The sequence below is a fragment of the Stomoxys calcitrans genome, chromosome 1, assembly GCF_963082655.1.
Source record: "Stomoxys calcitrans chromosome 1, idStoCalc2.1, whole genome shotgun sequence".
Classification (NCBI taxonomy): domain Eukaryota; kingdom Metazoa; phylum Arthropoda; class Insecta; order Diptera; family Muscidae; genus Stomoxys; species Stomoxys calcitrans.
In genome coordinates this window covers 238,983,444-239,010,707 of record NC_081552.1, presented here as the reverse complement: position 1 = coordinate 239,010,707, position 27,264 = coordinate 238,983,444, and the positions used below count along the sequence as shown (strand labels likewise).

At 38.8% G+C, this 27,264-nt stretch overlaps 1 protein-coding gene across 1 annotated transcript in view; it reads right to left on the bottom strand.

Moving 5' to 3' along the window:
- LOC106089390 (ras-related protein Rab-26) overlaps window positions 1-27,264 on the bottom strand; it is a 219,344-nt gene that overhangs the window by 114,494 nt on the left and 77,586 nt on the right. The gene's annotated exons all lie outside the window — the stretch shown is intronic.

The following is a 27,264-nucleotide window of genomic DNA, read 5'->3' as shown; positions in this document are numbered from 1 at the left end:
ATTTCTTTAATTTGAGTCCCAATTGCCATTGGTTTAGGGGGAGTTTATAGGGCACGACCCCTAAACATTTGGCCTCAAACTTGGATATTATTTTTCGCCATAGTAGGCAATCATGACAAGAAGCGGACCCTGAAGTAATATCAGCATCGAGCTACAGCACGATTTTGTTTGAGCCCCATAAGAAGATTTGAAGAAGGTTATCAAGATATTCAGGGCTAGGGGGTCTCGTTCATATTCACACTAATTAATTTTTTTATATTGCTTATCTACATTCGAAATCATATTTCAAAGCGACCACTTGGAATACTACATTCTTAAATATCCGCAGGTCCTCCTGTGTCCATCCCAATCTGAGGGTGAAAAGCGTACTCTACTACCAAAGGCCTTTTATTTCTGTCCCATTCTATCCTGATCGGCCTTCATATATTATTTCATATTATTCTTAATTCCTTTTTTTTGGGTAGGATAGGGCGAGGGGGATTGCCCTCTGACATGTCCTTTCATTTGACTACAATATATTCTCGGTCATCCTACATGACAGTTTGGCATTGTATTTATTGGGAGGAGGGGGTCGCTCCCCCCGACGCTATTGATCAAACGAAAATATATTTGAGTCTTTTATTGTCGCGATCTACTGTCCTGCGGAATGGTAGGACGTGACCCAGATACTTGAATCCTTATACAAACATCAGTTTCGAAATATACTGTCATAGACCTTTCTTTGGATGGAACTACATGTCCTATTGAAAGGTATTTAGTGGGTGGGCCGGACCCAGACTCTGTCCTAATTGTGCATGCCAAAATCGTAGTCAAGTTCCAAAGACCTTTCAATCGATACCCATTTTGTGACGTTGGCCCGTTTTGGGGTTTTTTTTTGGATTGGGAGGCCCCCTAGACACCTTGAACCAAATTCTTATAACAAATGTGTACTCAATTTCCAAATATCTTTCATTTGATACCTATGTTGTCCCAATCGGTAAATATGTCCTGTTGAGGGGTTTCGGGGGGTGGTGAGGCGTTGGACTCTACCTTTTTTAAAAGCTTTCATTTGATATCCATATTTTCCCAATTGGTAAATTTGTCTTGCTGAGGAGTTGGATGGTGGGGAGGGCCCTCAGGCACAAAAAAAAATTTTGTCTCAGATTTGTATTCTACTTTTGAATACATTTCATTTGATACCCATATTGCCCAAAGCGGTAAAAGTGTCGTGTTGGGTGGTGGGGGCCCCCCGACACCTAGGGTAACATTTTAATGCCAAGTTCGTGCTCTATTCTCAAATATCTTTCTTTTGTTACCCATATTGCCCAAAACGGTGCAAGTTTCCCCTTTGGAGCTTTTTTTGGGGGTGGAGGACCCCCCCCCGACACTAAATGTGACATTTGTATACTAAATTCGTACTCTACTATTAATTACCTTTCATTTGATACCCATATTGTCGCAATCAGTGCACATGTCCGTTCGGGTGGGTTTTGGGATAGGGCGTCCCCCCAGGTTATTTGACACCACGTATTTTTTACCAATTTTGTGTTTTTGGGGTGGCATACAAAATTTCGCTAAAATCACTGCACGTATCTCCTAGATCTGCCGTTTTTGAAAATTGGGGTAAGGGGGAGGGTCCGCCCCCCCTTCGGATATCAAAAAATATAGTAACCTATTTTCACCCAAACTCTACCATATGTGAACATTTCATAAAAATCGGTTCAGCCGTTTTTGAGTCTATACGGAACAGACAAACAAACGCAAATTCATTTTTATGTAAGAAAGATTTTTAAATATTTTAAATAGGGCACGTGGCCCTAGAGAACTGAGCTTACATATTTGCCATATATTCCATACTTCTATTAGCACCAAATTATAGCAGCCATCATTGCCTCACATCTTAGGCACATTTGAATGTCGTTTAGAACATTCCTAGAGTTTTGTAACGAATCTTTAAATATTTGCAACACGTGTCCTAGAGATTTCATATTTCTATTTGAAACAAATTATAACAGCCCCGTCATTACTTCACATCTTTAGAAAATTTGAATGTCGTTGCCCAGGACAATAAGTGGGAGAGAACAAACTACAAGGTATGCCATTTCAAATGTCAACGAATAGGAATTGTCTAAGAATTGTGCAATTTCTTTTGGGGAATAATGCCACGTGCCTGGCAACCGAGTCAAAGATTTAAATTGCCTCATAATTAGAGCAGGCAGTTGTAATGCTTACATGGCCTTTGTAAGCGATTGGAATGATGTGGTGGACCAACTCAAAGGACATTGGCAATTGGGCCTGTATAATGTGTGTGTGTGTGGGCTATTTTTAAATGCTGATATCATTTAAATAAAATGAGTATTGATAATTTTGCTGGTTGCCATAGCACTTTAGCTAATTTGGTTTTTTTTTCTTCCTTTTTAGAATGCTCTTTGGTAGCCCAATCTTTTACTGGGACTAAGCTTAAAATCTGGGTATTTTTTTTTTTTTATTGCTTTTCAATGTAAGACGTGTGCCAGCATTTAATCCTCTTTAACTATAAAACTTCAAATCCTAAGTACCAATCGTAAAGTTTTACGAGTTTTGAGTGTTTGACCTTAAGTATGGAAGTGAGCAATCGAAGCTTTTGTAAACCTTAAAAATGGAATAAATGAAAAAAAGTTGACCACAGCATAGAAATGAGGTGAATTAAACAAAACGGGTTTTATAATATAAAATGGATGATAAAAAAAAGAGTTTTGAAAAGTGAATTAAAAGAAAAGCAAATAGCCAGGACACCTTTAATGTTTAGCATTTCCAAGAGAAATCTGCAAAATGAATGAGAAGGTGAGTGTACGAGTATCCCCTTTGTATGGTGGAATGTATGGAAAGGACTAGGACCTTTCCATTGCATAGAAGAAGTTGGCAATTCTTGCTAAAGAGAAACATCAACACTTCGTTGCCAAAATCAAGTGGAGACATATAAGTATATCGAAACTTAGTACTATAAGTTGCTGAAAAGTGAGCAGAGAAAGTTTCAAGTGGAAAGAAAGAATAAAGCTTAGCACAGAATATGAGGTAGATAGTTATATACGTAGCAGTAGATATAGATGCGGGGAAACAGGTCGTATTACATGGACGAACTGTTCCTCCGTATTGTAGCTAAACTATTTAAAAACAAGTAAAAGCGTGCTGAATTCGGCCGGGCCGAATCTTGGACACCCTTCACCATGGATCGCATTTGTTCTTTTCCCGGCATCTCTTCTTCGGACCACAATTAAATTATATATTGAAGACCTGTGTCAAATGTCAGCCAATTCGAATAAGAATTGCGACCTTTGGGGTCTCAAGAAGTAAAATAGAGAAATAGATTTATATGGGAGCTGTATCAGGCTATAGACCGATTCAGACCATAATAAAGACGTATATTGATGGTCAAAGAGGATCCGTCGTACAAAATTTCAGGCTAATCGGATAATAATAGCGCCCTCTAGCGGCTCAAGAAGTCAAGATCCAAGATCGGTTTATATGGCAGTTATATCAGGTTATGAACCGATTTGAACTATACTTTGCACAATTGTTGGAAGTGATATCAGAGCACTACGTGCAAAATTTCAGTCAAATCGGACGAGAATTGCGCCCTCTAGAGGCTCAAGAAGTCAAGATACCAGATCGGTTTATATGGCAGCTATATCAGGTTATGGACCGATTTGAACCTTATATGACACAGTTGTTGAAAGGAAGAATAAAATACGTCATGCTAAATTTCAGCCAAATCGGATAGGAATTGCGCCCTCTAGAGGCTCAAGAAGTCAAGACCCAAGATCGGTTTATATGGCAGCTATATCAGGTTATCATCCGATTTAAACCATACTTGGCGCAGTGGTTTGATATCATAACAAAACACATCGTGCAGAATTTCATTCCAATCGGATAAGAATTGCGCCCTCTAGAGGCTCAAGAAGTCAAGACCCCAGATCGGTTTATATGGCAGCTATATCAGGTTATGAACCAATTTGAACATTATTAGGCACAGTTTGAACTTTATTTGGTACAGTTGTTCGAAGTCATAGCGAAACACATCGTTTCAACCAAATCGGATAAGAATTGTGCCCTCTAGAGGCTTAAGAAGTCAAGACCCAAGATCGGTTTATATGGCAGCTATATCAGGTTATCATCCGATTTAAACCATACTTGGCGCAGTGGTTGGGTATCATAACAAAATACGTCGTGCAAAATTTCATTCCAATCGGATAAGAATTGCGCCCTCTAGAGGCTCAAGAAAGCAAGACCATAGATCGGTTTATATGGCAGCTATATCAGGTTATGAACCGATTTGAACTTTATTTGGCACAGTTTGAACTTTATTTGGTACAGTTGTTCGAAGTCATAGCGAAACACATCGTGCAAAATTTCATTCAAATCGGATAAGAATTGCGCCCTCTAGTGGCTCAAGAAGTCAAGACCCACGATCGGTTTATATGACAGCTATATCAGGTTATAGGCCGATTTGAACCATACTTGGCACAGTTGTTGGATATCATAACAAAACACGTCATGCAAAATTTCATTCCAATCGGATAAGAATTGCGCCCTCTAGAGGCTCAAGAAGTCAAGACCTACGATCGGTTTATATGACATTTATATCAGGTTATCATCAGATTTAAACCATACTTGGTACAGTTCTTGGATATCATAACAAAACACATCGTGCAAAATTTCATTCCAATCGGATAAGAATTGCGCCCTCTAGTGGCTCAAGAAGTCAAGACCCTAGATCGGTTTATATGACAGCTATATCAGCTTATGAACTGATTTGAATCATACCTAACGCAGTTGTTAGAAGTCAGAACAAAACACTTCGTGCAACACTTAACCAAATTGGATAATAATTGCGCCCTCTAGAGGCTCACGAAGTCAAGATCCGACATCAGATTGTATGAGAGCTACATCAGATTATAAACCGATTTGAACCATACCTGACACAACTGTTAGAAGTCAGAACAAAACACTTCATGCTAAATTTCAGCCAAATTGGATAAAAATTGCGCCCTCTAGAGGTTCACGAAGTCAAGATCCGACAACGGTTTATATGGGAGCTATATCCGATTATAAAACGAATTGAGCCATACTTGGCGCTGTTATTGATGGTCAATTCAGTACACTTCGTACAAAATTTCAGCATAATCGGATAATAATTGCGCCCTCTGGTATTGTGTCCCCACCTTAGTATTGTGTCCCCACCTTAGTACCGCGAAAGCCGGACAATGACAAAGGAAATGCTCCAACGTCTCATCATCTTCCCCACATGCATATGTACCACCATTTGCCGCACCGATTTTGTATAAGTGAGCTCGTGGTCCTATGTGTCCCGTTATGACACCAAAAGCACTTAGGGTAACATTTTAATGCCAAGTTCATACTCTACTCTCAAATACCTTTCTTTGATAACCATATTGCTCAAAGCGGTGAAAGTGTCCTCTTGGGGCTTTTTTTGGGGGTGGGGGACCTCCCGGAACTCAAGAGTGACATTTGTATACCAAATTCGTACTCTACTCTTAAAAACCTTTCATTTGACACCCATATTGTTGCAATCGGTGCACATGTCCGTTCGGATAGGTTTTGGGATAGGGCGTCCCCCCAGATTATTTGACCCCAAAATTTTTTACCAATTTCGTGTTCTTGGGTTACCATAAGGTGGCATATAAAACTTCGCTTTAATCGGTGCACGCATCCCGAGATCTGGCGTTTTTGAAAATTGGGGTATGGGGGAGCGTCCCCCACCCCTTCGGATATAAAAAAATGTAGTACCCTATTTTTAGCGGGGGCCCAAACTCTACCATCTGTTAAGATTTCATGAAAATCGGTTCAGCCGTTTTTGAGTCTATACGGAACAGACAAACGAACAAACAAAGTGTAACAAGGATGGGGGAATATTCATTTTGTCATTCCGTTTGCAATACATCGAAATATCCATTTCCGACCCAATAAAGTATATATAAATTCTTGATCAGCGTAAAAATCTAAGACGATCTAGACATATCCGTCCGTCTGTCCGTCTGTCTGTTGAAATCACGCAACAGTTTTTAAAAATAGAGATATTGAGCTGAAACTTTGCACAGATTCTTTTTTTGTCCATAAGCAGGTTAAGTTCGAAGATGGGCTATATCGGACTATATCTTGATATAGACCGATCCTCCGATATGGGGTCTTAGGCCCATAAAAGCCACATTTATTATCCGATTTTGCTGAAATTTGGGACAGTGAGTTGTGTTAGGCCCTTCGATATCCTTCGTCAATTTTGTCCAGATCGGTCCAGATTTGGATATAGCTGCCATATATAGACCGATCCTCCGATTTAGGGTCTTAGGCCCATAAAAGCCAAATTTATTATCCGATTTTGCTAGAATTTGGGACAATGAGTTGTGTTGGGCCCTTCGACATCCTTCATCAATTTGGCTCAGATCGGTTCAGATTTGGATATAGCTGACATATAGACCGATCCTCCCATTTAGGGTCTTAGGCCCATAAAAGCCACATTTATTATCCGATTTTTCTGAAATTTGGGACAGTAAGTTGTGTTGGACCCTTCGACATCTTTCGTCAATTTGGCCCAGATCGGTTCAGATTTGGATATATCTGTCATATAGACCGATCCTCTCATCTAGGGTCTTAGGCCCATAAAAGCCACATTTATTATCAGATTTTTCTAAAATTTGGGACAATGAGTTGTCTTAGGCCCTTCGATATTCTTCTTTGATTTGGCTCTGATCGGTTCAGATTTGGATAAAGCTGCCATATAGACCGATCCTCCCATTTAAGGTCTTAGGCCCATAAAAGCCACATTTATTATCCGATTTTTTTAGAATTTGGGACAGTGAGTTGTCTTAGGCCCTTCGACATTCTTCTTCGATTTGGCTCTGATCGGTTCAGATTTGGATATAGCTGCCATATAGACCGATTTCTCGATTTAAGGTGTTGGGCCCTTAAAAGGCGCATTTATTATCCGATTTCGCCGAAATTTGTTACTTCGACAATTTTCTGCAACTTGGCCCAAATTGGTCCAGATTTGGATGTAGCTGCCATGTAGACTGCTATGTCGATTTAAAGTCTTGGCCCTATAAAAGGCGCATTTATAATACGATTTCACTGAAATTTGACACATTGACTTATGTTAGGCTTTTCGATATCTGCGTCGTATATAGTTCAGATCGGTTTATTTTTAGATATAACTTCTAAAAAGACAATTTATACACACTTGAACAATGACTTGTACTTATTAGCATTTTATCCAAATCGAAACATATTTCGATATAACTGCTATGGGACATATAGTATGCAATTTTCACCGGATTTTGATGAAAGGTGGTTTACATATATACCCGAGGTTGTGGGTATCCATAGTTCAGCCCGGCTTAACTTAACGCCTTGTTACTTGTTTTTATATAAAAGATTTTTTTAAATATTTTGTCATGTTTTATATCGATGCCCTTCTTTAAAATAAAATGATTTGAAAAATGCTTCCTTAAATATTTAACAACCTTTAAATTGTTTCGATTTTTTGTATACTTGCATACAAACCACATGTATATAAGTATGAATAAAATATTAATATTAGGGTGGGTCGATTTGTTTTCTTTTAAATCGCATAGCAAAAACGTTACATAATAGAACAACATGAAGAAACCATGTATCTTTTAAAAATCATCCTAATCCGAGCCTCTTGTCTTGAAAATGTATATGCCTGCCCTTGCCAAAACAATAAATGCTACAAAAAATAGCTTTCTCCAAGTCGAGAGGCTTGGATTGGGATTTGATTTTAGATCCATGGTTTCTTTGGCGACATTTCTTAGAATTTTATGCAGACTACGTTTTTGCCCTACGGCTTTTAAATTTTTTTCTCATTCATAAAAATCAACCCACCCTTATATAGTGCATATCCCATACTGTTTCATTTCGGTTTCATTTTTGTGGGGACAGGATTATGAGACCAAATTATTTTCCCTGTTCTGTATATGGAAACACACCACATCTGGCAGAGAACACAAACGACAACTGCAAAACCTCTGTACAAATCTGATTTGCTTTGATATAATTTTTCTTGTTTGTGTTTGAATTAAAGCCAAAAGGAAAATATTTACAAATTCGCTAATTGGCCATTAGAGATAATTCACCTAATGAAATTAAGCGGCCTAGATTTAGTTGGAAATGGAATATGAAAATATTTTAATGGAATTTAAACACTGCAAAGATTATCAGGAAAAAAAAACAGAATGTTAAAAACACATTTTTAAGGCTATTTAAAAATAATTTTAATTATATTTCACCTAATCTGGGGTATAGACATTCCAAAATTCTGTGGAAGAGCTCAAAATGAAGGAAATAGCTTAAAGTGAAGAGATGTAAAAAACTGCTGGAAAATGATTTTTGTTAATCACGGATAAAGTGCGCTTGTACACTTGGATGGAAATGATTCAATGGAAAATCGTTTAAATTCTTCTCGTTGCGAAGGGAGGGGTTTTGCTCTCTAATATAACAAGCCCAGTGATATCTTAGTCGTTTTAGTTTACATTTATAAACCCGGAAAATGGCTAATTTTAGACCACTATCCGTAATTGTGGTGTAATAACTTTGAAATTTTACATTTTGTTTATCAGGGAACCCAATCCTGATAAATGTTAACTTGAGATTTTGTATAGTACTAGCCGAACCGGACCCGATCCGCTGCGCCATCTTGAACTCTCTTATGACTTTTTATGATGGGGACACTTCACCCTGAATGTGGATATGGACGATGTCCACCGATGACGCTAAACGCCTGCTTTCGAATCCAGGCGAGAACATTCGACATGCCACATGCATGGTCACGTACAGAATTCTCCCCAAAGAGTTGTCGCACTGCGGCATGCCGATCGGACTCGGCTATGAAAAACGCCCCTTATCATTGAGTTTTAACTTAAATCGGAAAGCTCACATTGAGAAGTTTGCCCCTGCTCGGTTCCTGGGCAAATTTTCACTCTACTCCCAAATGCCTTTCTTTTGAGTCCTATAGCACCCCCAGCAAATTGGTCCCGAAAGTGGGTATCAATTCTTGCTCTACCCCCACCCAATTCCTTTCATTTAAGCCCCACATTGACATGGTCGGTAAATGTGCCCGATTTAGGGGTATTTTGGGGAGTGGGGTGGTCCCCCAAATACTAAGCCCTGAAAAAATATCAGCTACGTGCTCTATTCTCTGTATATCATTTATTTGACCCCCTATTTTCTTTGGCCTGGGAATTTGATATCAAATTCGTTTTCTAATCTCAAATACCTTTCATTTAAGCCCCTTATGCAAAAGTCAGCAAATATGTCCAGTTTGGGGTATGGGCTCCAAAAACTATCAATATCGAGCTCCACTGTCTTGAAGACCCAAATTGTCTTGGTGAGCAGCAAATATGTCCTATATGGGGGTTTTTATGGTGGTGGGACGTCCCCTAGACAGTTAGTCCCGAATGTTGATATCAGATTCGTGGTCTACTCTCATTTGAGCCCCATATTTCCATAGTCGGCAAACATGACCGTTTTTGGGGGAAGAGTCGCCCACTCATTGACTTGGCCTTGAAATTATATATCATATTCGGATTCTACTGTAAAATACCTCTTATTTGAGCCCCAGATTTAATGGTCACCAATTACTTCCTATATGGGTGGTGGTGGTGGCCCCATAGACACATTCCCAAATATTGATATCAAATTCGTGCTATACTTCCAAAGACCTTTCATTTGAGCCCCATATTGCTATGATCGTAAATTTGTCCTCTTTGGGGGATGTTTTTCGGAGGGACGGTCTCCCAAATACTTGGTCCCGCATTTGGATATCAGATGCGTAAACTACACTCAAATAGCTTTTATTTAAGCCCCATATTGTCATGGTTAGTAAATAAGTCATGTTTGGTGGGTGTTTTGGGGAAGGAGTGGACCCCCAGAAACTTGGTCGCACATTTGGTTATCAAATTCGTATTCTATTCGTAAATACCTTTCATTTAAGTGCCATATTACCATGGTAGGTAAATATGTCCGATTTAGGGGTGTTTTGGTGGTGGGGTGGGGTGGTCCCCCAAACACTTGGTCCGACAATTCGATATATGATAGGTTTTCTAATCTTAAATACCTTTCATTGGAGTCCCATATTGTCGTGATTGGTGTATATATATATTTGGTAGGTTTAAGGATGGGGCACCCCCCCCCCCTCCCCCTCCTAGGTACCCTATCCGAAATTTGGATACCAAATTTTTGTTTGTAGGTTACCATAAGAGAGCACACAAAATTTCGCTTAAATCGCCCTACCCATCTCTGAGATCTGGGGTTTCTGAAAATTTGGGTAAGGGGGAGGGTCCGCTCCCCCTTCAGATATCAAAAAATGTAGTACCCTACTTTTCACCACGGTATCATTATGCATCATCAGTGAAAATTTCAAGAAAATCGGTTCAGCCGTTTTTGAGTCTATAAGGAACACACAAACGAACAAACACAAATTGATTTTTAATATACAAGAAGATGGAGGTATAATGGGGTGGGACGGCTCCCTAAACACATGGCTCTTCAATTGGATATCAAATTCGTTTTTATACCCACCACCGTAGGATAGGGGATATACTCATTCCGTTTGCAACACATCGAAATATCAATTTCCGACCCTACAAAGTATATATATTTCGGATCGTCGTAAAATTCTAAGGCGATTTAACGGTGTCCGTGTGTATGTCCATCTGTACGTCCGTCTGTTGTAATCACTCTACAGCCTTCAAAAATTGAGATATTGAGCTGAAATTTGGCACAGATGAGTCTTTTTGCAATACAGCAATAAAATGGTCATTTGTTAACCGATTGTCTCAAAATTTGGCAGGAAGGATTTTCTTATGACTTTCGATGTTACTGGTAATTTTCATAGAAATCGGATCCGATTTGGATATAGCTCCCATATATATGTTCGTCCGATTTGGAGCAATACAGCAATAAAATGGTCATTTGTTAACCGATTGTCTCGAAATTTGGCAGGAAGGATTTTCTTATGACACTCAATATTGCTGGTGAATTTCATAAAAATCGAATCAGATTTGGATATAGCTTCCATATATATTTCCGTCCGATTTGCAGTAATAATGCAATAAAATGGTCATTTGTTAACCGATTATCTCGAAATTTGGCAGGAAGGATTTTCTTATGATACTCAATGTTACTGGTGAATTTCATAAAAATCGGTTCAGATTTGGATGTAGCTCCCATATATATGTTCGTCCGATTTGCAGTAATAATGCAATAAAATGGTCATTTGTTAACCGATTATCTCGAAATTAGGCAGGAAGGATTTTCTTATGATACTCAATGTTACTCGTGAATTTCATAAAAATCGGTTCAGATTTGGATGTAGCTCCCATATATATGTTCGTCCGATTTGGAGCAATACAGCAATAAAATGATCATTTGTTGCCCAATTCTCTTGATATTTGGTAGGAAGGATTTTCTTATGACACTCAATATTACTGGTGAATTTCATAAAAATCGATTCAGATTTGGATATAGCTCCCATATATATGTTTGTCCAATTTGCAGTAATAATGCAATAAAATGGTCATTTGTTGCCCGATTCTCTTGAAATTTGGTAGGAAGGATTTTCTTATGACACTCAATACTACTGGTGAATTTCATAAAAATCGATTCAGATTTGGATATAGCTCCCATATATATGTTTGTCCAATTTGCAGTAATAATGCAATAAAATGGTCATTTGTTGCCCGATTCTCTTGAAATTTGGTAGGAAGGATTTTCTTATGACACTCAATACTACTGGTGAATTTCATAAAAATCGATTCAGATTTGGATATAGCTCCCATATATATGTTCGTCCGATGTGGAGCAATACAGCAATAAAATGGTCATTTGTTGCCCAATTCTCTCGAAATTTGGTAGGAATGATTTTCTTATGACTCTCTATGCCCAGAATTGGCCCAGAATTAGATATAGCTAACATATATGTATATCGCCAGATTTTCACCCTAAGAGCCACTGCAAGCGCATTGTTTGACTAATCTTGCCAAAATTTTCCACAACGCTTTCCTCGACGATTTGCAATGATGTTGTCATTTGTCAACCTAGTTATTGCAGTTTGAACATATTTGCTCGCCAACGTCCATCAAAATTGGCTCAGAATTAAAATATAGCTCCCACAATGTACTTAAAGGGTAGGTGTAGGGTATTATACAGTCGGCTCTGCCCGACTTTTGCCCTTTCTTACTGATTTATTATGATTTCCGACTGGCATGAAAAATATGACATGGTGGAAAGTGGGGTTTAGAGGCAATAAGTTCAGGGCTACAAAGCAGCCTTAACATTCCAGCTCCTGCATCACTTTAATATAGTAAGCAAATATGCTGCAAATATGAAATATGAATGCTTTATTTTATTTACGTTCCATGAAATATTTTAAATGCAATTATTACCAAATGGAAAATATTTTTAAATTACTTTCAACTTATGAATATTTTATTCACATTGCCACAAAATGACATATTTTCATGTATGACCAGTTGTAACACTTATTTCAAAGCTCTCCCTAATTGAATGGAAACATAATTAAATTTCAGTTTACTTTGGTAAAACAAAAACCTATAAAAAATTGTTCATCTATGGCAAGGAAGTAGAATTTGCAACAAATTTCCCAGCTGTCATAAGTTTTTTTCTGTAGGTTTTGTCACCATATCATATGAATCTTTCAAAGCAATATAAATTAAATATTTATTAGTAAAACATTTTATTTATAATCATTTTCATTTCTTTTTCTAGGAATTTGTCACAATTCATTGAACTTTCAAACAAAAACTTATATCACACACACACACACACATTCGTACTTTTACGCATATGCTTCACACATTGATATTGAAAATGTAATTAAATTAGAACATTCTCAGGCTCTCAATAGCATTATCATTCTCTCTTTGTCTCTGAAATCAATGTCAATGTCGATAAATTTTGAAATTTTTTCATTGACACACATCTGCTTGGCATTCACAACCACACACACACACACACACTCACATATGGATTAAACACATAGAAAGGGCATCCATAGTAGATAAATTGAGATTTTTTTACCATTTTAGATGCCATCAAAGCATATCGAACATATTTCAAATTCACTTTCGTAGCTTTTCTTTGATTATTTCTGTGTTGTTGTCTTATTTGAACTTTCTTGTGTTTATTTTTTTTTTTAGTTGGACCGCATTATTTTTTCCAAAACATCCTGCGCTAATGCATGAAAATTTATTACTAACACCAGTTTGGTAGACAACATCTGGTGTCTGTTGCTTCAAAAACCATCCAGCCAGCCAGCCAGCCAGCACACACACATACACAGTTTCACTTTCGGTGGCGTTGAAAACCCACAAATGCACCAACACAGATGACCTGTATGGCACAGTGGTACCATGTGAGACCGGGGGAAACAATGTGACACATAAAACAAGTAAGTAAGTTTGTCTGGGCCGAATTTTAGATAACCTCAATCATGGTTCGCAATTGTCAAGACTTTTGAGCGATCTCAAATTTTAAGCAGAAACTAAAAAAGTCAAAATCTACAGAGCTCTGTCGGGATATACACAAATAAACTAAGTTGAAGGGCACTTAGGTACTTTAGGTATAATTTTTATACCCACCACCGAAGGATAGGGGTATATTCATTTTGGCATTCCGTTTGCAGCACATCGAAATATCCATGTCCGACCCTATAAAGTATATATATACTTGATCAGCGTAAAAATCTAAGACGATCTAGCCATGTCCGTCCGTCTGTCTGTTGAAGTCACGCTATAGGCTTTAAAAATAGAGATATTGAGCTGAAACTTTGCACAGATTCTTTTTTGTCCATAAGCAGGTTAAGCCCGAAAATGGGCTATATCGGACTATATCTTAATATAGCCCCCATATAGACCGATCCGCCGATTTAGGGTCTTAAGCCCATAAAAGCCACATTTATCATCCGATTTTGCTGAAATTTAGAACAGTGAGTTGTGTTAGGCCCTTATACATCTCCCTTCAATTTGGCCCAGATAGGTCCAGATTTGGATATAGCTGCCATATGAACCGATCTCTCGATTTAAGGTTTTGGGGCCATAAAGGGCGCATTTATTGTCCGATGTCGACGAAATTTGGGACAGTGAGTTATGTTAAGCCCCTCGACATTCTTCTTCAATTTAACCCAGATCGGTTCAGATTTGGATATAGCTGCCATATGGACCGATCTCTCGATTTAAGGTTTTGGGCCATAAAAGGCGCATTTATTGTCTGATGTTGGGAAAATTTGAGACAGTGAGTTAAATTAAGCTCCTTGACATACTTCTGCAATATGGCACAGATCGGTCCAGATTTGGATATAGCTGCCATATAGACCTATCCGCCGATTTGAGGTTTTGGGCCCATAAAAGGCGCATTTATTGTCGGAAGTCGGCGAAATTTGGGACAGTGAGTTAAGTCAAGCCCCTCGACATACTTCTGCAATATGACACAGATCGGTCCAGATTTGGATATAGCTGTCATAAAGACCGATCTCTTGATTTAAGGTTTCGGACCCATAAAAGGCTCATTTATTGTCCGATGTCGGCGAAATTTGGGACAGTGAGTTAAGTTAAGCCCCTCGACACACTTCTGCAATATGGCACAGATCGGTCCAGATTTGGATATAGGTACCATATGGACCGATCTCTCGATTTAAGGCTTTGGGGCCATAAAAGCCACATTTATTATACGATTTTGCTGAAATTTGGGACAGTGAGTTAAGTTAAGGCCCTCGACATACTTCTGCAAAATGGCACAGATCGGTCCAGATTTGGATATAGCTACCATAAGGACCGATCTCTCGATTTAAGGTTTTGGGCCCATAAAAGGCGCGTTTATTGTTCGATGGCGCCGAAATTTGGGACAATGAGTTGTGTTAGGCCCTTCGATATCCCCATTTAATTTGACCCCGATCGGTCTACATTTGGATATAGCTGCCATATAGACCGATCCGCTGATTTTGGGTCTTAGGTCCATAAAAGTCACATTTATTATCCAATTTTGCTGAAATTACGGACAGTGAGTTGTGTTAAGCTGTTCAACTTTCCACTTCAATTTAACCCAGATCGGTCCAGATTTGGATATAGCTACCATAAGAACCGATCTCTCGATTTAAGGTTTTGGGCCCATAAAAGGCGCGTTTATTGTTCGATGGCGCCGAAATTTGGGACTGTGAGTTGTGTTTGGCCCTTCAATATCGCCCTTCGATTTGGCCCCGATCGGTCCAGATTTGGGTATAGCTGTCATATAGACCGATCTCTCGATTTAAGGCTTTGGGCCCATAAAAGGCGCATTTATTGTCCGATTTTGCCAAAATTTGGGACAGTGAGTTGTGTTAGGCTCTTCGACATTTTTCCGCAACTTGGACCAAATCGGTCCAGATTTGGATATAGCTGCCATATAGATCTCTCGATTTAAGGTTTTGGGTCCATAAAACTAGCATTTATTGTCCGATAAACTAAAATTTGGAGCAGTGGGTTGTGTTAGGGCCCTCGACATCCTTCTTCAATTTGGCCTAGAACGGTCCCGATTTGGATATAGCTGCCATCGGTCCATATTTAAGGTTTTGGGCCCTTAAAAGACGCATTTATTGTCCGATGTCGGCGAAATTTGGTACAGTAAGTTAAGCTAAGCCCCTCGACATATTTCTTCAATTTGGCCCCGATCGGTCAAGATTTGGATATAGCTGTCATATAGATCGATCTCTCGATTTAAGGTTTTGGGTCCTTAAAAGCACATTTATTGTCCGATGTCGGTTCGAAGGTTTCACTGTTCCCTCCTATTTCCCCATCGATAACGATTACAGATTACCGGCGATAGTTTGATCTACTCCTACTCTCAATTCAATCCTTCACAGACTCCCCAATCCTCCATCGTTCAAAGACTCTTAGTCGCGAATGCTGCCTTATACTTTATCAATAAATCTATGGGCCTCACATTGGAAACTCGTCTCCAGCACCTTATTCGACATGGTGCTACATGGCAAAACACGAAGTTCATTAGACCTCTTGTAATATTATTTTTCTCCATGCTACGAATACGAATGTAAGAGTCGACCTGACCTCTCTGTGAAAATACCAGTGAACCAATTTGGGTATCAATGCCCACTTCGAGTCTGAGGATCTTTTTCACATAGACCAACATCTGCAGGCCTTCTACGCAAGCTTGCTTAAATAAAACATTTTTCCCCAAGTAACCAGCATAATCCTTTTCGCCATTTCTCATTTTAACAAATTGTAAATCAACTTTAACAAATTCACCACTGTGCTGGCTAAGTAGGACATCGACACTAACACTGCAACACTAAAAACAGATGGCATACACCAAAAATGTATTCCTCCCAAAAGTCTATGTTTGTGTGGGTGTAAACAAATCTGGCAACAAGTTGTTGGATTTATCTACATACACGCACATCGGTATATTCTCTTGTTTGTGAATGTATATGCGTACGGTAGATGCTGTGTATCCAGCTAAGATGTTTTTTTTTTTTGTTTTTATTTCACATGCCAAATGTTGCTTAAATTCCGAATCAAGTATTCGCACTACTCCATGAATTAAGATGTGTGTGCGAGAGTAAATGTATGAGTGTGTTGGTGGATTTGGAGTTTTCTTCTTCATTGTGATGATGGCAACATTTCTGTACGCCTGTTTCAGCATAATTTCAAAACAAAATGGCGGGGTACATATTTTGTCTGGCTATGTGTAGTGGAGTACAGTGGAAAGCCTGTCATCTTCTCTTTGCCAACTTAATAGCCAGCGGCTTATTAAAGAATTCACAACAAGGGATCCAATGTGTATGTACTCAGCTGATGGGGAGAGACGATGGCTATGCGTAGCAAGCTTTGTGTCTGTGTAAGTCTGGTGTGTGTGTGTGTGTATGTGGCTGGGAAATATGATAATAATGTTGTTTGGCGTTGAAGATGCTGCCTTTGAAAGAGGCTCATCTTCTTAATTGTATTTGCCTTGCCGGGGTGCCATTTCGTCTGAAGTCCCCTCCACTAATGAGTGGAGTGGTTGCTAACATTTCAAGTAGTTCCATGTACAACAAGTTCTTTGAATTAAATAATTGTGAATTTCTTGTTGGATGTTTTGTTGCACCTTGTTGGGAGGCCGTTGTTGTTGTTCGGTTTATTGAGTCTGAGTATTTATAAATGATGGCATTATGTCTAGATGAGATCAACATGTTATTGACTTTTGCAAGGTAAACAGTTGACAATTGTATTGAAATGTTAACGGGGGCAAAGGCAAAACAAATTGCCAACACATTTTTTCAGGCCTTTAATATTTTCTGTAAGGAAGCTATTAAGAAAATTTTGAAAAATTCTTTTAAAAGATTTTTTTCCAAATTTCAGTGCTAAAAAGCTTTGTAAATTTGCCCATGAACATCCCATTAGGGAACTGGGGGCAAACTTCGCACAAATCAATAAGTGCTGTCCGATTCAATTTTAAGCTCAAGGATAAGGAATCTCCTTTTTATAGCCAAGTCCGAACGGCGTGCCGCACAGCAACACCTCTTTGGGGAGAAGTTTTTACATGGCAAAGTACCTCACAAGTGTCGCCAGCATTAGAAGGGAATAACCAGCGCTTAAAAATTTTCTGATGTTCCTGCCAGGATTCGAACCCAGGCTTTCAGCGTCATAGGCGGAAATGCTAACCTCTGCGGTAAGGTGGCCTCCTAAAAAGGGTTAATGGAAGTATTATTGTTCTACTATATACACGAAAGGAAGACAAGGAACGGATACAGTTAATGGAGGTGACCTAAGGGAAACTAAATCGCGGAAAACTAAGCTGGAAACATTGGAAGCTTGAGGAAAAGGCTTAAAAGTGTTGGTCACTATGCAGAAGAGCCATAGCTTTGAAATGGGAACTGAATCACAAAATGGTCCTCTGGCTTTACCAAAATATGGTCAAGCCAGCTTTGACATACACAACGAAAGTAGGATGAAAAGTGATGGAGATGAAATGCAACATAACACAGTGGGAAATCAACGAAAAAACTCATCAACGAAAAAACGACATCTGACCCAAATATGGCTCAGATCGGACTATATCTAGATATAGTTGCCATATATACCGATCAGCCGATAAATGGTCTGAAGCCCATAAAAGCTTTATTTATTACCCGATTTCGCTGAAATTTGAAACAGTGGGTTAGTGTAAGCCTCCCGACATCTGACCTGAATACGGTACAGATCGGACTATATTTATATATGGCTGCCATATAGACCGATCTCCCGATAAAGGGTCTGAAGTCCATAAAAGCTTTATTTTCTAACCGATTTCGCTGAAATTTGAAACGGTGAGTAGTTTTGAACCTTTCAGTAAAGGACCGAAATATGGTTCAGATCGGACTATATTTAGATATAGCCGTCATATAGACCGATCCGCCGATAAAGGGTCTGAAGCCCATAAAAGCTTTATTTTCTAACCGATTTCGCTAAAATTTGAAACAGTGGGTTAGTTTAAGCCATCCGATATCTGACCTAATACGGTGCAGATCGGACTATATTTAGATATGGATGCCATGTAGACCGATCAGCCGATAAAGGGTCTAAAGCCCATAAAAGCATTATTTATTACCCGATTTCGCTGAAATTTGAAACAGTGGGTTAGTTTAAGCCTCCCGATATCTGACCTGAATACGGTGCAGATCGGACTATATTTAGATATGGATGCCATGTAGACCGATCCCCCAACAAAGGGTCTGAAGCCCATAAAAGATTTATTTTCTAACCGATTTCGCTGAAATTTGAAATGGTGAGTAGTTTTGAGCCTCCCGACATCTGACCCTTATATGGATTAAATTGGACTATATTTAAATATAGCTGCCATATAGACCGATCTGCCGATAAAGGGTCTGAAGCCCATAAAAGCTTTATTTTCTAACCGATTTCGCTGAAATTTGAAACGGTGAGTAGTTTTAGACCTTCCAATATAGGACCGAAATATGGTTCAGATCGGACTATATTTAGATATAGCCGTCATATAGACCGATCTGCCGAAAAAGTGTCTGAGGCCCATAAAAGCTTTATTTTTTATTCGATTTCGCTGAAATTTGAAACGGTGAGTAGTTTTAGGCCTCCCTGCATCTGACCTTAGTATGGATTAAATCGGACTATGTTTAAATATAGCTGCCATATAGACCGATCTGCCGATAAAGGGTCTGAAGCCCATAAAAGCTTTATTTTCTAACCGATTTCGCTGAAATTTGAAACGGTGAGTAGTTCTACGCCTCCCAACATAGGACTCGAATATGATACAGATCGGACTATATTTAGATATAGCTGCCATATAGACCGATCTGCCTATAAAGGGTCTAAAGCCCATAAAATCTTTATTTATTACCCGATTTCGCTGAAATTTGGAACAGTGAGTTGTTTTGAGCCTCCGTATTACCGAGCTTAATACGGTTGAGGTCGAACTATATTTAGCTATAGCTGCCATATAGACCGATCTGCCGATAAAGGGTCTGAAGTCCTTAAAAGCTTAATTTTTAACCGATTTCGCTGAAATTTGAAACAGCGCTTAGTTTTAGGTCTCCCGACATACGTCCCAAATATGGTTCGGATCGGAGTGTATTTAGCTATAACTGTCATATAGACCAATATGCCGATTAAGGGTCTGAAGCTCATAAAAGCTTTATTTATTACCCGATTTTGTTGAAATTTGAAATACAAATTCAATAGTCACTTATATTTAGTAGACCACTCAATGTCCGTGCCGAATTTGGTTGCATAAGTTATCCAATTTTCACCGGATTGCGACGAAAGGGGGTTTATATATTGGGTTGCCCAAAAAGTAATTGCGGATTTTTCATATAGTCGGCGTTAACAAATTTTTTCACAGCTTGTAACTCTGTAATTGCATTCTTTCTTCTGTCAGTTATCAGCTGTTACTCTTAGCTTGCTTTGGAAAAAAAGTGTAAAAAAAGTATATTTGATTAAAGTTCATTCTAAGTTTTATTAAAAATGCATTTACTTTCTTTTAAAAAATCCGCAATTACTTTTGGGCAACCCAATATATACCCGAGGTGGTGGGTACCCAAAGTTCGAACTTAATGCCTTTTTACTTGTTTTCTTTCTTTCGGTCAGTTTGGTTTGCAGTTAATTTGTTTACACAAATTAACTGCAACATTCTTTGCAATAAGCATCTGAAAAATATGAAAATTTCTTACGGTCAGTTTGGTTTTCCCAGTATTAAACTGCTATTCATGTTTACACAAATTATCTGCAACATTCTTTGCAATAAGCATCGGAAAAATATGAACATTTTCTGAAAATCCAGCTTTTCAGCAAATTTCATTACAATTTTAATGCACTGATTTAATTAAGTTCCCATTATTGACTCTTCGTCCTGACTTCGTCTATCGTTGTAAGGCTGCCCCAGAAAGACAAAATTTGCCTTAACCTTGCACTTTAAACTGTGCATATGTTTTTGTTTTCTCTACACATCACCACAACAGTCGCTTCATTATTCATTTGTAGTCCCATTCTTTCGCTTCATAAACCTCTTTAAAGTGGTGTTGATATGTGTGCCGTTTTCCCACAATTGCCTTTGCTGTCTGACACGAGTGCTGTTTTTGCCAGTGTCTGTGCTAAAGTTATTTAATTAAACAACTTCCTTCCGTCTTTGTGCTTCACCACAGTTTGTAAACAGACACAGAGCAAGATGTGTAATGCATATCCTAGAAGAGCCTGGAAAGCTGTGTGAGTGTCAAACAAATACATCCTACACAGACACGCACGCACACACACACACACACAAGCCATCACAAATACTACAAGCAAAAGTTAAGCAAATATTTGGATTGTGTGTGTGTGTGTGTGTGTGTCATTGCTTGAATGCTGTCAGTCCTAGCCCAAGGCGGCCAAAGAACGAGAGACCTAGGACTACAACTAATTTTGTGGAATCCTGTTGTGGTTCAGTTTAGGGTTTCTTCCCTATTAGTTGGCATTAGCACATTTTCCTGTTTAGATTAAATGGGAATTAATTTATTAGTTCATTATGTTATTGGCATTTGGTTGAAAGTTGGAGGCTGCAAAATCTGAGAATTGTTGTTTGTCTGTGGGGTTTGGTTTTTGACTAATAGGATTTTGTCGTCCACAAAAAGCAAACCTTAGTTTGATTGCTTTCAAACCTTATACCTACAAAATGCTTAACTTTGTGGTAGAAAGTGATAGGCCAATGAATAAATCAATTGTTAATTTTTTGGGGGCATAAATTAGAACAAAATCATAGGGAAATTTTATGGATAGTATGTATGGGAATATATTAACATGTAAGAGAATGTTAAGTACACCCGGTCTGAAACGTATATACTCTCCATCATGGTTGCGACTTATAAAGTTCCTTTAACAATTTGTTTTAATAGCCAGATAACTCATAGGTGGATATATGGACGCTATATCAGTTTTTGGATTGATTTGCACCTTTGCAACCATAATCATAGAAGTGCAATATTTCAGCTAAATGGAATTATAATTACTTTACTTTAATTGGCTATGACAGAACATTTGTGTTCCACTAGCCGAACGTAGAATAGCGTTCCAAGCGCCTCGATCTTCTGCGCTCATTCTAAAATCTCTGACACCAAGTTTCGAGGTGTCTCCCACCACTTGATCTTTCCATCGGGCGTTTGGTCTTCCCGGTTTGCGTGTACCACCGTGTTTGCCTTCAAAAGACTTCTTTGCTGGAGCTTCTTCAGTCATTTTGACAGCATGACCTAGCCAACGCAGCCGTTGTATTTTGACATACAGCTCATACAGCTCGTGGTTCATGCAAATGCAAAATGCAAATTTTGCCCATGAACATTCCACTGAGGAACGGGGGGAAACTTCTCACATATCAATGAGTGCAGTCCGATTCAAGTTTTAAGCTCAATGGTAAGGGCCCTCTTTTTATAGCCGAGTCCGAACGGCGTGGCGCAGTGCGACACCTCTTTGGAGAGAAGTTTTACATGTCATAGTACCTCACAAATGTTGCCAGCATTAGAAGGGGAAAACCACCTTTGAAAATTATTTCTGGTCTCACCAGGATTCAAACCCAGGCGTTTAGTGTCATAGGCGGACATGTTTACCTCTGCGCTACGGTGGTTTATACGTCGCCTATATTCTCCGTTAACGCAAACTGGTCCATATATTTTACTAAGAATCTTTCTCTCAAATACTCCAAGCACTGCCTCATCTGGTTTCGCAAGTACTCATGCTTCAGAACCATATAACACCACTGGTAGTAGGGTAGTATCAGTGTCTTGTATAGTGTCATCTTCGTCTGTCGAGAGGTGGCCTTGTTTCTAAACTGCTTACTTAGTCCAAAGTAGCATCTGCTTGCCAGTATTATTCTTCGCTTCGATTACGGCGGTGCCGAGGTACATAAAGTTACTGACTATCTCAAAGTTGTGGTTCCCAACTTTCTCCATGTTCTTTATCTGCTCGGTTGTATAAGGCTTTTAAGGAGTTGAAACCATCCATTACTCTTCTCTTATCTCCATTTACCAGACCCATTTTCACTGACTCTCTTTCGATTCTTTCAAAGGCAGCAGTTACTACTTCCGGTGACCGACATATGATATCGATGTCGTCGGCATAGGTGAGTAGCATGTGTTCTCTTGTGATTATTCACATCCGCATCTCGTATAATCTTCTCCAGCAGGATACTAAAGAGATCACACAATAGGCTCTCTCCTTTTCTGAAGCCTTGTTTGGCATTAAATGGCTCGGAGAGATTCTTTCCTATTCCTACTGATAAACGCGTATCAGCAAGTGTCATCCTGCCGAGTCTTATTAATTTTGCAGGGATACCAAACACAGACATGGCTTGAAATACCTTTGAACGTAATGGAGTATCGAAAGCGGCTTTTTAGTCAACAAAGAGATGGTAGGTGTTGATTTGTCCTTCTCGGGTCTTTTCCAGGATTTTGCGCAGTGTGAATATCTGGTCTAGAGTGGATTTACCAGGTCTAAAGCCGCATTCATAGGGCCCAATTATCTCATTGACTTTAGGTTTTAATCTTTCACACAGTACGCTCTAGAGCATCTTGTATATAATGGGGAGCAGACTTATTCCTCTGTAGTTGGCACATTCCGTCTTGTCTCCCTTCTTGTGTAGGGGACATAGTATGCTGAAGTTTCAATCATCGGGTATGCGTTCTTCTAGCCAGATTGCGCAGATAAGCTGATGCATACGCCTTATCAGCGTGTCGCCTCCGGTCTTAAATAGTTCAGCGGGTAACCCGTCGGCTCCTGCTGCCTTGTTGTTCTTTAGTCGGGTCACTGCTACTTGGACCTCATTCTGACTAGGAAGTAAACATTCTATACCATCATCAGTGAATGGTTCTGCGGTATCCTCTTCGCCTCCAACGTCGGACACTAGAAGTTGGGTAAAATGCGCTTTCCATATCCTCACCATGTTATCTGTGTCAGTTACCAGATTTCCTTCTTTGTCTCTGCAGGAGGAGGATGTGCCTGCACCAAAGTCATCGGTTTGATGTTTAATTCTTTGGTAGAATTTCCGGACTTCATTCTGACTCCTGTACATCTCAATTCGCTCACGTCTTTCCATTGCCCTTTTCTTTCTGCGGAATAGACGTTTCTCCTCTCTCCTTTTCTCCCGACAGCTCTCCTTCATCTGACGCGTTGCTACTGATTGCAGGGTTGTTCCATATACCGCATTCTTTGCTTCCGTAGCATTTCGACATTCTTGGTCGTATCATGGGTTTCTTGGAGGAGGCTTCCGGTAGCCAAGTACGAATTTCGCGGCATTTTCCATGGAGTGGGCAATAGTTTGCCACTGCGCCATTATATCATCGGAACAAGGAGTGCTTTCATCAAGCAGTTGGGTCATTCGAGTGGAGTATGCCGCTGCCATTTGTTGTGTTTGAAGCTTTTCAATGTTCAGCTTCCGTGTAGTGTCAGATCGTACTTTTATCGCCATGTTCAAACGGGTGCCAAACTTTTCTGCAACAAGGTAATGATTCGAATCTATATTCGCTCCACGGATGGATCATACATCTAACATGCTGAATGAATGCCTTCCATCTATCACAACTTGATCAATTTGGTTTCTCGTGTTTTGATCGGGTGACAGCCATGTGGCGTTGTGAATATTTTTATGTTGAAATCTGGTGCATGTTTTTTTGCCGCAGCGAAATCTATCAGCCTCAACCCATTATTGGACGTTATCTCGTGGAGGCTAAACTTTCCGACTGCTGGACCAAAAATATCTACCTTCCCTATCTTTGCATTAAAATTTGAATGAAAAATAAAGTTTTTATGTGCAGTAGACCCTTTATCAGCAGATCGGTCTATACAGCAGCTATATCCAAATATGGTTCAAGACTTAACCAGCGTGCATCAAAAGGACGTATCTGTGCCAAATTTCAGCTCAATATCTCAATTTTTGAAGGCTGTAGAATGATTACAACAGACGGACGGACAGACGGATGGGCAGACAGACGGACGAACAGACACACGGACATCGTTAACTCGTCTTAGAATTTTACGACGATCCGAATTATATATACTTTGTAGGGTCGGAAATTGATATTTCCATGTGTTGCAAACGGAATGACTAAATGAATATACCGCCTTCCCTACGGTGGTGGATATAAAAAAATGAGTAGAATTTTTTCTAAAGTAAAATGTATAAAAAAACAAATTCTTTAAAGAAAAAACTTGAGTAAAATGCTCGCTAAACACAAAAATTCTCCAACAAAAAATTTCGTAAATATCCAGCAACTTATCTGCATCGAAATCATGGGGATCTTGCGGTCTTCAGCCTGTTCAAGTCTATATTTCGAACTGTGTCACCAGGGGTTTCGCTAAGTTTGAGGGAGCATGATATGCTGGAGGAGTATGAGTGTGGCCACAGTTTCATTCTAAATATTGGGTTGCCCAAAAAGTAATTGCGGATTTTTCATATAGTCGGCGTTGACAAATTTTTTCACAGCTTGTGACTCTGTAATTGCATTCTTTCTTCTGTCAGTTATTAGCTGTTACTTTTAGCTTGCTTTAGAAAAAAAGTGTAAAAAAAGTATATTTGATTAAAAATGCATTTACTTTCTTTTAAAAAATCCGCAATTACTTTTTGGGCAACCCAATGCGATGGATGCGAAGAGAAGGTTGAAAAAAGTCTCAGACTACCTGGCACCGAGACCGACTAGAAGAAGGATTTTCAAGATTCCTTTCAGAAAAGATTGGGCACCAAATGCTGAATTTACATTTCCTGAAAAAAAAAAACAGTAAGGAAAGGCAAAAGTCGGGCGGTGCCGACTATATAATACCCTACAACATATAATACCCTACACCAGTGTATGTAGTACTTTTTTTTATATTTAAAACTTACCTCGAAATATAGTCAGACTTTTATTTAGATACCAATTGAAATAGCAATTTAGAACCTTGTAAGCTTTTCCTACCATAGGACAAACGATTTGGATTTCCACATTTTTGAAAGGCCATATCGGATAAGAGATTATATGGGAGTTATATCGAAACCTGTGCCATATCGGATGAAATATACACATTGGAGCTATATCTAAATTAGGACCGATTTTAATGAAATTTTGCGCACGTATTGGAACGTCAATTTAAACGTCTCATGCAAAATCGGACGAAAATTGTAGCTTCTATAGCCTTAAAATGCCATATCGGATGAACGATATTTATGGGAGCTGTATTTAAACAGATATTTATGAAATTTTGCACACATATGAGGATGTTAAATAAAACACCCCATGCTAAATTTTGTAAAGATCGGACCAAAGTTGTGGCAAAGTATATATGCCAGCTATATCTAAATCTGATCCGACTTTTATTAAATTTTGCACATACATTGAGACTTCACAAGAACGAATCCACGCCAAATTTGGTGAAGATTGGACCAAAATTGTTGCTTCGACAGCCTTAATAGTTCAAATCGGATGAAATATATATATATGGGAGCTATATCTCAATCTGAACCGATTTTGATGAAATTTTCCAGATATGTTAAAATCAGTAACAAAACAGTCCGTGCCAAATTTTGTGCAGATCGGTAGAAAATTGGAGCTACTACGGCCATTGAAGTGCAAATCAGGCGATACATATATATGGGAGCTATATCTAAATCTGAACCGATTTTTATGAAATTTTGCACACATATGAAAACGTCAAATAAAACACCCCATGCTAAATTTTGTAAAGATCGGTGAAAAATTGTGGCTTCTACAGCCTTAAACGGCCATATAGGATGAAAGATATATATGGGAGCTATATCTAAATCTGGACCAATTTTTGTGAAATTTTTCACAAACACCTCGCGCGAAATATTGTAAAGATCGGACTAAAACGGTGGCTTTTATCGCCTAAAAAATCCATATCGGATGAAAGATATATATGGGAGCTATATCTAAATCTGGGCCGATTTTTATGAAATTTTGCACATATATGTAGACCTTGCACATATATGTACCCAATGCCAAGTTTCGTAAAGATCGGAGGAAAATTGTGGCTTCTACAGCCTTAAAAAGCCATATCGGATGATAGATATATATGGGAGCTATAACTAAATCTGAACCGATTTTCAATATCAATAGCGTTTGTCCTTGAGCCAAAAAAGTGGCATGTGCAATATTTCGCGACAATCGGACAACAAATACGACCTGCACTTTGATTACAAGAATACATGGAGTCACAGACGGACAGACGGCCATGGCTAAATCGAATCAGAAAGTGATTCTGAGTCGATGGGTATACTTATCAATGGGTCTAGCTCTTCTCCTTCTTAGCGTTGGAAACAAATGCACAAATCTATAATACCCTGTACCACAGTGATGGTGTAGGGTATGAATACTAAGACATTTTTCTGTACATACAAAATTTAAGAAATTTTCTCTAATAACTCAATTTCAGTGAATTTTTTTAGAGAACGTTTTAAGAACATTTTTCTGAAAACCAAAATTCTATAAAATTTTCTGCAAAGAAAAAATTTTTTGAATCATTCTCCAATGGGAAATTCTGCAAGAAACGTTCTTTAAAACAGAATATCTATGAAAAGTTTCTAAAAAATTTTATAAAAACAGAATTTCTTAAAAAATTTCACTGAAACGATTATTATTTGAGATACAGTGAAGTGGCAGCAAGGAACCAGATTTTTTTTTTTTTTTTAAGTTGACTATTAATCGTACAAATCTTCTTTGTAGTTTTGTCGGTAAATCGCTACAATGACCATCAGTGC